Source organism: Rhipicephalus microplus, unplaced genomic scaffold (genome assembly GCF_043290135.1).
Source record: "Rhipicephalus microplus isolate Deutch F79 unplaced genomic scaffold, USDA_Rmic scaffold_828, whole genome shotgun sequence".
NCBI classification, from domain to species: Eukaryota; Metazoa; Arthropoda; class Arachnida; order Ixodida; family Ixodidae; genus Rhipicephalus; species Rhipicephalus microplus.
The window spans coordinates 15,001-27,500 of NW_027465382.1; the positions used below are offsets into that span (position 1 = coordinate 15,001).

At 60.1% G+C, this 12,500-nt stretch overlaps 2 non-coding genes across 2 annotated transcripts; both read left to right on the forward strand.

Annotated features, from left to right (window-relative positions):
• The first annotated feature begins 8,284 nt into the window (after positions 1 to 8,284).
• LOC142795729 (small subunit ribosomal RNA) lies at positions 8,285 to 10,099 on the forward strand. Its single transcript, XR_012893261.1, has one exon. It is a non-coding gene; the product is annotated as a small subunit ribosomal RNA (ribosomal RNA).
• Positions 10,100 to 11,818: 1,719 nt separating this feature from the next.
• Positions 11,819 to 11,971, forward strand: LOC142795727 (5.8S ribosomal RNA). The gene has a single exon (XR_012893259.1). It is a non-coding gene; the product is annotated as a 5.8S ribosomal RNA (ribosomal RNA).
• Positions 11,972 to 12,500: the final 529 nt, after the last annotated feature.

Below are 12,500 nucleotides of genomic sequence, written 5' to 3' on the forward strand. Positions count from 1 at the left end.
CTTTCAAAGTGTCGTAGCACGATGCACACTGCTGTTCGTGTGGAACAAACGTGACTACCGTGCTGTACGGTGGAGTTCTGTGCGCAAAAGCGGCGGGTGTGTTTCTAAGCACCACAGCGTTGTGTCAAAAAAGAGGTGCCTGAGAGAAACGCATGCGACTGCCGTGCTTTGCGGCATAGCACCGTGCGCAAAAACGGTGCGCATGCAAGAGGTGTCAGAGCTAGCGAACTTTTGCCACGAGCAACAGGTCACTAAAAGCCTATAGATGACGGTGTTGGAGGAAAAGAAAAATATCGAGAAAGCACTGCGGTGTGCCGTGCGTAGGGACGGGCGCGCGTGCCACATGCCGCCGAAATATGGGTGTCGGAGAAAACAGAGTGCCGCGCGTAACGAGGGGCGCGCGTGTTACAGAGAGATATGCCCAAACGCATGAAAGTGTACGCAGGTGTCCTAAGGCAGTTTTTTTTTTTTTTCCTCATTTTGATGTCGCCCCGGCTGACGTGGTTTTCGTTTTTCCGTGCCGCCCCGGCTGACGCGGTTTTCGTTTTTCCGTGCCGCCCCGGCTGACGCAGTTTTTGCGCCGCCCCGGCTGACGCGGTTTTCGCGCCGCCCCGGCTGACGCGGTTCCGACTTTGCACTTTTTGGCTCACCCCGGCTGGCGGCCCACTCACTCGATCGCCAGGTCTGTTTGCCCCGGTGGTTCCACCGCCAGGCTTAAGCGCGAACTTTTTTTGTTTGTTTTCTTTTGATTAAGCGCAAGCTTTTTTCTTTGTTTTCTTTTGATTAAGCGCGGGCTTTTTTCTTTGTTTTTTTTGCATTCGCCCCGGCAGACGCGGTTTTTGCGCCGCCCCGGCTGACGCGGTTTTTGCCGCCCCGGCTGACGCAGTTCGGACTTAGCACTTTTCGGCTGTGCCTGGCTGGCGGCCCACTCACTCGATCGCCATGTCTGTTTGCCACAGTTTTCCCGGTGGTGCCGCACCCGGGCTCGCCCCGGCTGACGCGGTTTCGTGCCGCCCCGGCAGACGCGGTTTTCGCGCCGCCCCGGCTGACGCGGTTTCGTGCCGCCCCGGCAGACGCGGTTTTTTGCCGCCCCGGCTGACGCAGTTCGGACTTGGCACTTTTTGGCTGAGCCTTGCTGGCGGCCCACTCACTCGATCGCCATGTCTGTTTGCCACAGTTTTCCCGGTGGTGCCGCACCCGGGCTCGCCCCGGCAGACGCGTTTTTTTTTTCTTTCGCCCCGGCTGACGCAGTTTTCGCGCCGCCCCGGCTGACGCGGTTTCGTGCCGCCCCGGCAGACGCGGTTTTTTGCGCCGCCCCGGCTGACGCGGTTTTTGCCGCCCCGGCTGACGCAGTTCGGACTTTGCACTTTTTGGCTGAGCCTGGCTGGCGGCCCACTCACTCGATCGCCATGTCTGTTTGCCACAGTTTTCCCGGTGGTGCCGCACCCGGGCTCGCCCCGGCTGACGCAGTTTTCGCGCCGCCCCGGCTGACGCGGTTTCGTGCCGCCCCGGCAGACGCGGTTTTCGCGCCGCCCCGGCTGACGCGGTTTTTGCCGCCCCGGCTGACGCAGTTCGGACTTAGCACTTTTCGGCTGTGCCTGGCTGGCGGCCCACTCACTCGATCGCCATGTCTGTTTGCCACAGTTTTCCCGGTGGTGCCGCACCCGGGCTCGCCCCGGCTGACGCAGTTTTCGCGCCGCCCCGGCTGACGCGGTTTCGTGCCGCCCCGGCAGACGCGGTTTTCGCGCCGCCCCGGCTGACGCGGTTTCGTGCCGCCCCGGCAGACGCGGTTTTTTGCCGCCCCAGCTGACGCAGTTCGGACTTAGCACTTTTTGGCTGAGCCTTGCTGGCGGCCCACTCACTCGATCGCCATGTCTGTTTGCCACAGTTTTCCCGGTGGTGCCGCACCCGGGCTCGCCCCGGCAGACGCGTTTTTTTTTCTTTCGCCCCGGCTGACGCAGTTTTCGCGCCGCCCCGGCTGACGCGGTTTCGTGCCGCCCCGGCAGACGCGGTTTTTTGCGCCGCCCCGGCTGACGCGGTTTTTTGCCGCCCCGGCTGACACGGTTCGGACTTTGCACTTTTCGGCTGTGCCTGGCTGGCGGCCCACTCACTCGATCGCCATGTCTGTTTGCCACAGTTTTCCCGGTGGTGCCGCACCCGGGCTCGCCCCGGCAGACGCGTTTTTTTTTTTTTTTCTTTCGCCCCGGCTGACGCAGTTTTCGCGCCGCCCCGGCTGACGCGGTTTCGTGCCGCCCCGGCAGACGCGGTTTTTTGCGCCGCCCCGGCTGACGTGGTTTTTGCCGCCCCGGCTGACGCAGTTCGGACTTTGCACTTTTTGGCTGAGCCTGGCTGGCGGCCCACTCACTCGATCGCCATGTCTGTTTGCCACAGTTTTCCCGGTGGTGCCGCACCCGGGCTCGCCCCGGCAGACGCGTTTTTTTTTTTCCTTCGCCCCGGCAGACGTGGTTCCCCCCCCCCCCCTCCGTCTTTCTTTTTGTTTTTTTTTTTCGCCGCGGCTGAAGTGGATTTTTCGGTGCCTCGACGCCCCGGTAGTCGCGGTTTTTCCGTTTCCGCACGGCCCCGGCTGACGCTGCTCGGTCACAGTCGCCTTTTGTGGTGATTGCAGACTTCTTGAGCGCGGGTGTTTTTTTTTTTGTTGTTGTTGTTGTTTTATTACGCATTCGCTCCAGCAGACGCTGTTTAGACTTTTTGTTTCCTCTTTTATCCTGCGACGAGGTGACGAGGTTTATTCGGTGCCCCGCCGCCCCGGCTGAAGTGATTTTTCCTGTCCCGTGCCGCCCCGGCTGACGCGGTTGGGACTTCGCGTTTGTTCGGCCGCCACGGGTTTTGGCGCACTCGCTCGGTTGCTTGTTGTTGCCACTTGTTGCGAACCCAGGTTTCTTGAGCGAGCGCGGGCGTTTTTTCTTCCTTTCTTTCTTTGTTCTATGTGTTAGCGAATCGGCCTTTAATATCACACGAGGACTCACAACCAACAATTTTCAGTTTGAAGTGTAAAAAATCTGCAGGTGTTGACGTAACTGACTTGCCCCGTACCCTTGAGTACATCCATGAAGTTCTCGTAGTACTACTAAATCGCATTATTCCAAGTGGAGAAATTCCCATAAACTTGCAAACCTCTACACGAAAATCGGTGCGCGTGATAAAGTTGAAAATTATCGTCCGATATCAAATGTGCCTTCTATAACACAAATTCTAGGAAAAAAAAAAAAAAAAACACTTGTTCGCCGTTTTCTGCGCCGTGACTGGCAGCACTCCGGCGAAGCGAAACGGGGTCGATTCGAGCACGATATCGGCGTCTTTCGACGTGCTCGCCGGCGACCGTCGCACGAGTACGTCGCACGAGCGCGTCTGCCGGGGCGCCGTTTGCGAAGCCGACGCAAAAGTGGGAACCGCCGCTCGGATGATCGCCGCTTTCGGCAGAGTGAGTGTTGGCACTCCGGGGAAGCGAAACAGCGTGAATGCGCCCACGAAATCGGCGTATTTTGAAGTGCCCGCCGGCGACCGTCGCACGAGTACGGTAAACCGCGTCAGCCGGGGCGTAGTTCGGGACGCCGACGAAAAAGTGGGAAGCGCAACTCGGATCTTCGCCGTTTTTGCAGGAGTGAGTGGCGGCCCTCCTGCGAGACCAAGAAGCATCGATTCGTGCACGAATTCGGCGCCTTTCGACGTGATCGCCGGCGACCGTCGCTCGAGTAGGGCAAACCGCGTCTGCCGGGGCGGGCTTCGGGACGCCGATGCGAAAGTGGGAAACGCTGCTCGGATGTTCGCCGTTTTTGGCCGAGTGAGTGCTGGCACACGGGCGAAGCCAAACGGGGCCGATTACGGCACGATATCGGCGTCTTTCGACGTGCCCGCCGGCGACCGTCGCACGAGTACGGTAAACCGCGTCAGCCCGGGCGGAGTTCGGGACGCCGATGCGAAAGTGGAGAACGCCGCTCGGATCTTCGCCGTTTTTGGAGGAGTGAGTGGCGGCACTCCGGAGAAGCCAAGGAGCGCCAATTAGCGCACGATATCGGCGTCTTTCGACGCGCTCGCCGGCGACCGTCGCACGAGTAGGGCAAACCGCGTCTGCCGGGGCGGGGTTTACGACGCCGACGCAAAAGTGGGAACCGCCGCTCGGATGTTGGCCGTTTTTGGCAGAGTGAGTGCTGGCACTCCGGCGACGCGAAAGAGCGCGAATGCGCCCACGAAAGTGGCGTATTTGGACGTGCGTGACGGCGACCGCTGCAGGAGTACGAAAAACCACGTCAGCCGGGGCGAGCGACACACGGCGGTCTGGGTGCTTATCGCTGCTATTATAGGGGCACCCCGGCAGACGCAGAAAAAAAAAAAAATTTTCGACCTTCTTTTTTGCTGGTCGAGCTCGGGTAACCCAGGTCGCAATGGGAGCCGCGCACGAAAGCGGCGTCGCGAGACGCGTTCGCGGTCGCTAGTCGCACGAGCTCGGCAACCGCGTCAGCCGGCGCGGAGTTCGGGATGCCGACGGCTAAGTGGGTACCGCTGCTCGGATGTTCGCCATTTTTGGCCGAGTGAGTGCTGGCACTCCGGTGAAGCCAAGGAGCGCCAATTCGTGCACGATATCGGCGTCTTTCGACGTGCCCGCCGGCCACCGCCGCACGAGTACGGCAAACCGCGTCTGCCGGGGCGGGGTTCGCGACGCGTACGCAATAGTGGGAACCGTCGCTCGGATGTTCGTCGTCTTTGGCCGAGCGAGTGCTGGCACTCCGGCGAAGCGAAACGGGGCCGATTCGGGCACGATATCGGCGTATTTCGACGTGCTCGCCGGCGACCGTCGCACGAGTACGGCAAAGCGCGTCTGCCGGGGCGAGGTTTGCGACGCCGACGAAAAAGTGGGAAGCGCCGCTCGGATCTTCGCCGTTTTTGCAGGAGTGAGTGGCGGCCCTCCTGCGAGACCAAGAAGCATCGACTCGCGCACGATATCGGTGTCTTTCGACGTGCCCGCCGGCCACCGCCGCACGAGTACGGCAAACCGCGTATGCCGGGGCGGGGTTGGCGACGCCGACGCAAAAGTGGGAACCGCCACTAGGATGTTCGCCGTTTTTGGCAGAGTGAGTGCTGGCACTCCGGCGAAGCGAAAGAGCGCGAATGCGCCCACGAAAGTGGCGTGTTTGGACGTGCTTGACGACGACCACCGCAGGAAAACGAAAAACCACGTCAGCCGGGGCGAGCGACCCATGGCGGTCTGGGTGCTTATCGCTGCTATTATAGGGGCACCCCGGCAGACGCAAAAAAAAAAAAAAAAATTTTTTTCGACATTCTTTTTTGCTCGTCGACCTCGGGTGACCCAGGTCGCAGTGGGAGCCGCGCACGAAAGCGGCGTCGCGAGACGGCTTCGCGGTCGCTAGTCGCACGAGCTCGGCAACCGCGTCTGCCGGGGCGGAGTTCGGGACGCCGACGGCTAAGTGGGAACCGCCGCTCGGATGTTCGCCGTTTGTGGCCGAGTGAGTGCTGGCACTCCGGCGAAGCCAAACGGGGCCGATTCCGGCACGATATCGGCGTCTTTCTACGTGCTCGCCGGCGACCGTCGCACGAGTACGGCAAAGTGCGTCTGCCGGGGCGGGGTTTGCGACGCGTACGCAATAGTGAGAACCGTCGCTCGGATGTTCGTCGTCTTTCGCCGAGCCAGTGCTGGCAATCCGGCGAAGCCGAACGGAGCCGATTCGGGCACGATATCGGCGTCTTTCCACGTGCTCGCCGGCGACCGTCGCACGAGTACGGTAAACCGCGTCAGCCGGGGCGGAGTTCGGGACGCCGATGCGAAAGTGGGAAGCGCCGCTCGGATCTTCGCCGTTTTTGGAGGAGTCAGTGGCGGCACTCCGGTGAAGCCAAGGTGCGCCAATTCGCGCACGATATCGGCGTCTTTCGACGTGCCCGCCGGCCACCGTCGCACGAGTACGGCAAACCTCGTCTGCCGGGGCGGGGTTTGCGACGCCGACGCAAAAGTGGGAACCGCCGCTCGGATGTTCGCCGTTTTTGGCAGAGTGAGTGCTGGCACTCCGGCGAAGCGAAAGAGCGCGAATGCGCCCACGAAAGTGGCGTGTTTGGACGTGCTTGACGACGACCACCGCAGGAAAACGAAAAACCACGTCAGCCGGGGCGAGCGACCCATGGCGGTCTGGGTGCTTATCGCTGCTATTATAGGGGCACCCCGGCAGACGCAAAAAAAAAAAAAAAATTTTTTTCGACATTCTTTTTTGCTCGTCGACCTCGGGTGACCCAGGTCGCAGTGGGAGCCGCGCACGAAAGCGGCGTCGCGAGACGGCTTCGCGGTCGCTAGTCGCACGAGCTCGGCAACCGCGTCTGCCGGGGCGGAGTTCGGGACGCCGACGGCTAAGTGGGAACCGCCGCTCGGATGTTCGCCGTTTGTGGCCGAGTGAGTGCTGGCACTCCGGCGAAGCCAAACGGGGCCGATTCCGGCACGATATCGGCGTCTTTCTACGTGCTCGCCGGCGACCGTCGCACGAGTACGGCAAAGTGCGTCTGCCGGGGCGGGGTTTGCGACGCGTACGCAATAGTGAGAACCGTCGCTCGGATGTTCGTCGTCTTTCGCCGAGCCAGTGCTGGCACTCCGGCGAAGCCGAACGGAGCCGATTCGGGCACGATATCGGCGTCTTTCCACGTGCTCGCCGGCGACCGTCGCACGAGTACGGTAAACCGCGTCAGCCGGGGCGGAGTTCGGGACGCCGATGCGAAAGTGGGAAGCGCCGCTCGGATCTTCGCCGTTTTTGGAGGAGTCAGTGGCGGCACTCCGGTGAAGCCAAGGTGCGCCAATTCGCGCACGATATCGGCGTCTTTCGACGTGCCCGCCGGCCACCGTCGCACGAGTACGGCAAACCTCGTCTGCCGGGGCGGGGTTTGCGACGCCGACGCAAAAGTGGGAACCGCCGCTCGGATGTTCGCCGTTTTTGGCAGAGTGAGTGCTGGCACTCCGGCGAAGCGAAAGAGCGTGAATGCGCCCACGAAAGTAGCGTATTTGGACGTGCTTGACGGCGACCGCCGCAGGAGTACGAAAAACCACGTCAGCCGGGGCGAGCGACCCACGGCGGTCTGGGTGCTTATCGCTGCTATTATAGGGGCACCCCGGCAGACGCAGAAAGAAAAAAAAAATGGGGACATGGCGTGCGTCACCGTGCGGCTTCGCAGCGTTGCCGAAGTCGCCGAGCCCTTCGACTGAGCCGAACGGCGGACAGGGAACGTTGGTCGGCCGTTCTAACCTGTCGGTGCCACGCCGAGACGTCGTTAAGGAAAACCGCGTCGTGGGCCTCTACGACGCCGTCGAGTCGTTGTACGTTTGGTGTCCAGCGTGTCGGCGGCGAGTAGCGGACACGTCGTTCACGACTTCGGTCTTTCGCAGTCGACGCGAACTTGCGGAGAGTCGTGGTGCCTCACGTTTTCGGCAGAAACCGCGGCGGAATTTTCCCGTGCGTGCGCGCACGACCTCGGTGCTGTGCCGTCAGCGTAGTGTTGCACAAACTCGTGGCCTACCCAAGGTGCGGTACGTTTGCGGCCGTATCCTCGGTGGGAATTTCGTGAGTAGGGTCGCAAATTCTACGACCTCGGCGGGTTTGAGAGCGACGTAGACTTGTGGCACGCTCAACATGCCACACGTTTCGGGGCACACCCGCGGTGAAATTTTCTCGAGTACGCTCGTATTAGGGCCCAAGGAGGTCTGGGTACTTATCGCTGCTATTATGTGGGGGTTCTCGTGAGCGGCGTACGCGAAAGCGACCGGGTGTCTGATATGCGGCGGGCTTCGGCCTCGTCAAGCGTGTCCTCGGGTCTGCTCCAGGGGAATCCACGGCAGTCGTCTGCAGCCTCATCCGCTTGATGCGTTAGGGGCTGGTTGTCGGACGGTGCCGTTTTACCACGATATCGAGGTGTGTTCCGTGTCGTCCTCGGGCGATTCAGATGCGAAAGCGCCGAAGACGCGGGCGTGACCCGTCGTCTGGCGGCTTTGCAGTCTCGGCTCCGTTGCTAGTTCCGGCCGGTCCACCGACAGTGCAGCGGGCTTGGGCAACCCGCACGGCGCGACCGAGTCGATGCAACGAAAAAGAGCGAGCATGAACGTGCTTCTTGCCGCACGGCTCCCACTCGTCTTTCGGGAAGGTTGTGCCGTAGCGAGCTCGAACGCCGTCATCTCGGAGTGCAAAATAAGCGTGTTGGGGCGCCTGAAGGTGGCCTCCGCCGCACACAGACTGCGTCCGGCCCGCCGAGGGCGAGGACGGACGCGCAGTCGAACGATTACCTGGTTGATCCTGCCAGTAATCATATGCTTGTCTCAAAGATTAAGCCATGCATGTCTAAGTACATGCCGAAATAAGGCGAAACCGCGAATGGCTCATTAAATCAGTTATGGTTCCTTAGATCGTTTCTTCCTACTTGGATAACTGTGGCAATTCTAGAGCTAATACATGCAGTGAGCCTGGAGCCCTTTGGGTAACGGGTGCTTTTATTAGACCAAGATCGATCGGGTTTCGGCCCGTATTGTGTGGTGACTCTGGATAACTTTGTGCTGATCGCATGGCCACGAGCCGGCGACGTTTCTTTCAAGTGTCTGCCTTATCAACTTTCGATGGTAGGTTACTTGCTTACCATGGTTGTTACGGGTAACGGAGAATCAGGGTTCGATTCCGGAGAGGGAGCCTGAGAAACGGCTACCACATCCAAGGAAGGCAGCAGGCGCGCAAATTACCCACTCCCGGCACGGGGAGGTAGTGACGAAAAATAACAATACGGGACTCTTTTGAGGCCCCGTAATTGAAATGAGTACACTCTAAATCCTTTAACGAGGATCAATTGGAGGGCAAGTCTGGTGCCAGCAGCCGCGGTAATTCCAGCTCCAATAGCGTATACTAAAGCTGCTGCGGTTAAAAAGCTCGTAGTTGGATCTCAGTTCCAGACGAGTAGTGCATCTACCCGATGCGACGGCTCGGACTGAACATCATGCCGGTTCTTTCTTGGTGCACTTCATTGTGTGCCTCGAGATGGCCGGTGCTTTTACTTTGAAAAAATTAGAGTGCTCAACGCAGGCGAGTCGCCTGAATAAACTTGCATGGAATAATAGAACAAGACCTCGTTTCTGTTCTGTTGGTTTTTGGAATACGAGGTAATGATTAAGAGGGACGGACGGGGGCATTCGTATTGCGGCGCTAGAGGTGAAATTCTTGGACCGTCGCAAGACGAACTACTGCGAAAGCATTTGCCAAGAATGTTTTCATTGATCAAGAACGAAAGTCAGAGGTTCGAAGGCGATCAGATACCGCCCTAGTTCTGACCATAAACGATGCCAACCAGCGATCCGCCTGAGTTACTCAAATGACTCGGCGGGCAGCTTCCGGGAAACCAAAGTATTTGGGTTCCGGGGGAAGTATGGTTGCAAAGCTGAAACTTAAAGGAATTGACGGAAGGGCACCACCAGGAGTGGAGCCTGCGGCTTAATTTGACTCAACACGGGAAAACTTACCCGGCCCGGACACTGGGAGGATTGACAGATTGAGAGCTCTTTCTTGATTCGGTGGATGGTGGTGCATGGCCGTTCTTAGTTGGTGGAGCGATTTGTCTGGTTAATTCCGATAACGAACGAGACTCTAGCCTATTAAATAGGTGCGGGGTTCCCAGCACCTTACAACCTTCTTAGAGGGACAAGCGGCTCCTAGCCGCACGAAACAGAGCAATAACAGGTCTGTGATGCCCTTAGATGTCCGGGGCCGCACGCGCGCTACACTGAAGGAAGCAGCGTGTCTTTATCCCTGTCTGAAAAGACTGGGTAACCCGTGGAACTTCTTTCGTGATTGGGATAGGGGCTTGCAATTGTTCCCCTTGAACGAGGAATTCCCAGTAAGCGCGAGTCATAAGCTCGCGTTGATTACGTCCCTGCCCTTTGTACACACCGCCCGTCGCTACTACCGATTGAATGATTTAGTGAGGTCTTCGGACCGATGTCCGGCGCGGCCTTTCGGTTGCGCCGGTCTGTTGGAAAGATGACCAAACTTGATCATTTAGAGGAAGTAAAAGTCGTAACAAGGTTTCCGTAGGTGAACCTGCGGAAGGATCATTAACGGATTGTGAAGGGTGAGCGCCTCAGCTGCGTCTGCGCCCGACACTTTCTGCCGCTGACCCCGTTTGGACGCGGGGTCGGCTTTTCCCCACGGGGCTGCCTGAATGTGGAGCGGCACCCCGTGACAAATTGTTGCGCCCAGCGGACGCCAACACCGCGACCTTGGACGGTCGGCCAGGTGGCGGACGCGGGTACAAACGGCGCAACGCACTCATAGGTCGGCTTTCGACCCGCCACTGCACCGTGGCTCGAAGCGCTCGAAATGCGCGACCCGACCGCTGCGGGACCGCCTAGTACTGTAAACAGGAGCGGCGGAGCGCGAACGGCGAGTCGTGGTTACGTCGGTAGAAGGCGAGGCTGCGCGTTCCCGAAACGCCAGCCGAGTGCCCTCCCGACCGTTCGAGCGTGCAAGAACGAGACCCGACAATCGCGCGGCGACTGCCAAGTACGAGAGGAACGGCACAAGCGTCGGCGGTCGGTCAAGGAACTGGCGATGTGACGGGTCCGCTGTGCACCAGTGCATACCGTCCCGCCGTCCGCGGCAAGCGCCTCCGCGTCCTCGGGTGACGGAGGCTGCCGGTCGGTTCTTGCAGGCGAGGGATCTCGCTGGCACCGGTTCGCGTTGACGCGCGGCCGGTCATGGCACGGCGATGCGACGGCCGAGGTGCGCAGTACTCGATGGAGGAACCGCACGCTCCGATGACCGTCCCGCCCTCCGCGGCGTATGCGTACCGACCGTAATGGTTGCAGCAGCGCCGGCCGGCTTTTGAATTCGCCACACGAAACACGGTGCGAGATCGCGGTTAGGGGAGCGTCGACGTTGCCAGGCGTTTTGCTTGCTGCCGAGGGAAAGGCGGCACGGCCACGTCGCGCTCGTCGCGATTAGCGGGTCTGCGCGCTTTGGGAAGGTGCCGCAACGACTTGCCGAAAGAGGAAGCACGGAAGAACGAGGGACTTGGACGTCCCGACAATTGAACGCACTTGCGGCCAGGCCCTTGCTGGCTTCGTTCTTCCGCCTCGAGTAGGCTCGTACGCGGCTCCGGCGCCGAAAGTGGTCCTTGGCACCGACTTCGGTGGACGTGGGAAGTGCCGCGCAAGTACGGCGCGCCTGGCTCCACCTGTTGGCTAAAGTAGGCAGCCGGATCGGCATTTTGGTGTGCGGTGGCAAACCGTGGATGCGAAAAAAGCTTGTGCGATTTCGTGGAACAAAAAGCGGGGGTCCCCCTTTTTATGCGGAGGAGACCGACCCGCCCGCCGTGGTGAACCGCGACGCCACGGTAAAAACGGGAGAGGCTTGTCGATGGGACCGTGCATCCCGCGCTCCACGGAGGCCGGGAGGCGGCCGCCCGAGGAAATGTGTAGCCGTCGAGGCCCGCATCTGCGTGCACTCTTATCCAAATGGGTGTACCGCAGGCATTTTCTGGTTAGGCGGGCCAATGAGAGCGAGCACACAACGATACCTACGGGTCCGGCTTGGAGAACCGGCTTCGACGCCTCCCGAGTATTTATAGAGGGGTGGACCACGAAAGCACTCGCAAGTAGCGGAAGCGAAACGCCGTCCGAAACACACCGTTTGCTCGATTTGCGGCAGCCGAAAAAGGCGCGGCAGAGTTTTGGAGTCCAAGCGTGCGCTGAAAAGCGCCCTTCTTGGCCACTGTTTGGCCGAGTGCCAGAAACGTTTGGTTTTGACTGTACGGAATTGAACAAACACTTTTTCACGACTCTAAGCGGTGGATCACTCGGTTCTCGGGTCGATGAAGAACGCAGCCAGCTGCGAGACTTGGTGTGAATTGCAGGACACACTGAGCACTGATTCTTTGAACGCACATTGCGGCCTTGGGTCTTCCCTTGGCTTCGTCTGTCTGAGGGTCGGATCACATATCAAGAGAGCCTTCGGCGCACAAGGGAACGTGAGCCGTCGACTCGTTTTGACCGCGTCGGCAACACGGACAGCACGCTGAACACCTCACAGCGAGCGCCAACAGCGGCCACTCAAGGGCGAGACGGTGGCGACCGTCGTGCCAGAGCCCAACCGAAACGGGGGCGACCGACTGCATTGAGGATGTGGCACCTCGTTGAGACCGCCGCAGGACTTCGAGTCGGAAGGAAGCCTGCAGGGAAAGTGCGGTCGAGGTTGCGTACTCCTCTCTGCGACCGGGCGCGCAAGAGCTGCGAGAGCCACGGACGCGCAACTTTAACGCACGGTAAACACGAGGAGCGAAAGCCGGCCAGCAAAGCTTCTCCAGCCGTGCGCAAAGTGCGCGAGATCGCAGCCTTGCGTTGCGCTTGTTGCCCTCGAAGTAAGCAGGGTGTCCCGTAGACCGGGCGCTCGAACACGCTGCGGGGCCGTGCCTCCTCCAGGCTTTGCCGCGCGAACAGGGAACGTTCGCGCGCAAAGCGC